Source organism: Etheostoma cragini, chromosome 17, assembly GCF_013103735.1.
Source record: "Etheostoma cragini isolate CJK2018 chromosome 17, CSU_Ecrag_1.0, whole genome shotgun sequence".
Lineage (NCBI taxonomy): Eukaryota > Metazoa > Chordata > Actinopteri > Perciformes > Percidae > Etheostoma > Etheostoma cragini.
The window spans coordinates 3,774,527-3,777,711 of record NC_048423.1 but is presented as its reverse complement, the minus strand read 5'-3'; positions in this window follow the sequence as shown (position 1 = coordinate 3,777,711).

Sequence of the window (3,185 nt, the reverse complement as noted above, 5' to 3'; positions counted from 1 at the left end):
GCGGAGGACACCTGCGGATCCGCCTCCTCCGGCCAATCGGAGCGCGTCCCCGGTCTGACGGACGGAGGGGGCGGCCTATGAGCGCGCAGAGGCAGCCGGGAGAGCCCACTCCCACTTACCCCCTCCTCTCGGTCCCGGTCCCGAGAACAGACGAATTACTGAGGTTTTGGAAAAGATAGAAATGTTTCACAGGCCTGCAGGAGAAACAGAGAGCGTAGCTCTGCTCTGCTGTGCGTAAAAGAAGAATTCCCGTTTCACAGGGAGAGTTTCTAATTGTTATTTGCACCCAGCTCACAATAAGAAGAGCTACTGGAAGCATCTAGTACTGTCAAAAAACTCAATCTGCGGACTTTTCCTCCATCTAAACTCATTTTCTTCTGAATAACGTTCCTGTTTTCTCACTTCCTTGAATTGAACGATGCCTAAAAGTGTTTTTTATTAATAGCAAAAACATCTAATAGTGTTATATGAAAGAAAAATCACTATTCGGAATGTTTGCAGGGACAGAAAACGGAGAGAAATGGTTGTGTTGAGGCCTGACATGTTTGAGAGGGTGTTCAGTTTGACAGAAAGCTGCATTTTGGTTTATCGACACCAGAAAAACACATTTCCTGAAGGGCCGGGAAGCTTCAAAAGCTTTTTTTTTTTTTTTAATTAATAATACTGTTATTATTACTGTTAATTCCTCTGTGAGGATATTTTGTCGCCTCAAAAAGTAAACGTGAGAAATTAAAAAATGAGGAAAGGAGTTAAATTTATCCATTTTGATTTTATTGTGAAATAAACACCCCCCTCCCTCCCTCACTCCCCCCTCCCCCCACACACACACACACCAATCTTCATGAATATTAATGAGGGCTAATCCCCATTTAGAATTACATTTGAGGATGGTTGACGTAAAGTTTAATAGGGATAGACCTCAAACTCACTGCGGAGGAAAAAGAAGAATCCGCAAAAGAAAAATCAGCACCAAAAGCTGCGGTCACTGAATCGAATCATGCACTTAACATGTCGATGTTGTGTTTTAATGTGTTTTAACCCATCACACACAACACAGACAGTATTTTTATTTTCTGTTGTCGGGCCCGTGTGTCAGTGAGGGGTCTCTCTGCAAAAACATCAACTTCTGGAAATGAGTCCTGAGCGAGTTTATATTTATATTTAGAGAATAAACCGCGGGGATGGAAATTGTGTGTGTGTGTGTGTGTGTGTGTGTGTGTGTGTGTGTGTGTGTGTGTGTGTGTGTGTGTGTGTGTGGTATCAAAGTGGAGGCCTTAAAAGTCATCGACGAAGAGCACTTTGATAGAGAAACTTAGACATCAATAGTCGACGGAAGTAATGTTGGAGGTTGAGTGCAGAGGCCTGCAGTGATGCCGGTTGTTACAGGCAGGGCGGTGGAGGAGAAGGGCGCCTGAACGCATCGAAACGCACATTAATACGGCTTTCATGAATTCAGTCTATTTTACGCAAGGAGGCCAAACCAGACGGATGGTGACAGTGAGTGTGGTCAAATGAATGAATGAGGCTAGGACGTGAAGCGAGGTCATGTGCAGAGAGAAGATGCCAAATCACCATTTTGGGGTTAATTGATTTGGGTTTGTGTTGCCAGGCTGCTGACTGGGGGTCAAACACTTTTACGCACCTTTTTTTGATTTCCTACCACATCTAAAGTCCGAGCAGTCAGAGGGCCCGACCGAAATACCAACACCCCTCCTCTCCTCTGCACACTCACACACAGGCTCCGTTAAATTATGCAAAAAGGCCATTCAACAAATATGGCCCTCACAACACAAAAGAGTCGGGTTATTCTGACATTTCCTCTTACATTTCTTGTTTTTTTCTACTCTTTCGATGTGAGTAAGACCCCGAGATAAACCCCTGAACAAGTATCAAGTTATCAAGTTGCACCAACCTTTTGTAATAAGAGTATTTTGTCTAATCCCAAATTGCAGTTGAATTTTCTTAATGCTGAGCTGGTAAAGCCTGGGATTAGGCGGCGAGGAGAGGAGGGGGAAAAGTTTTGTCCCTTCAGCCGGCAGGATTGGAAGCGGGGATCTGCGGGGATGTTGTCGGTGCTTATTAAAACGATGATGTATAAAACACAGTGCTGTAGGAGCCCGGGCGCTGCACGCAGAGACCCGGGCTCCCTCAGGTGCAGTTTTTTGGACGGCGGCGGGGAAAGGAAGTAACGCAGAGGCCGAGCGGCGCTCAGCACCTGTGAGGTGAGGCCAGGAGACATCAAAGCTCAGGAGATAATCCATTCCGCTGAAGGATCCTCAGCTGCACAGCAGCGCCGAGGCACCGCCGCCTTTTACGCAGCGCTTCGCCCTTATTCACTGAAAAATAGGAAACTGACTCCAAATGTTTTTCACTCCAACAGCTTCAACAGGAACAGTCCAGACCCGAGAGATGCTGCCGAGGTAAGACGTGACTCCGTCATTTTATTCTTTCTCACTGCCAAAATTATCTTTTCTTATAATCTTGGATTCATCAGTTGAAATTCTTTCAAAGACCTGAACGTCATTTCAACCTGCAGTGATGTAATATGAAGGGAATAACTTCAGTGGATTTAATAGTGATGTTAAAAGGAACATAAAAACGTAAGTCAAATTTAGGAGTTTTTAAAAGAACTTGGAACATATTCTATTTATTTATATAATATACCATTTATACAGTAATTTTAAATCCATGTAGAAGTGACCGGTATTATGATTAATTTGAAAAGATTTCTACACACTCTCTATCTCGCAAACACACACACACGCACGCGCGCGCGCAGCCTTGTGAAGGCACCGAGCAAAACGACCATCGCCGTTTTGGCTCTTTACTTTTATTCTCCAGATTACAGGCCCCCGAGATAAAGGCGCAATAAACTAAAACAAAGCGCCTCGGGGGACGTACAGTGCGTAATGTGCACGTACAGTCGGACCCAAGCAGAGAAGAAACAAATCAGCAAATTAATTTGAAAGTATTAGAAAGGCCGGGGAGGACGTCTGCTGTCACAACCGATTTTGCTGCTTTAATCGGGGATGTGAGGCTGCCTGCGGGCATGGTGCGCGGGGTTCAACCCAGACATTCTGCTTTTTATCATAGGAACAGTTGTCACTCTTTACTTCAGTTTGACATCAGTCAGCATTCCCAAAACTGATGCAAGTAAAAACAAAAAAGGTAAATTAATTTTTTTT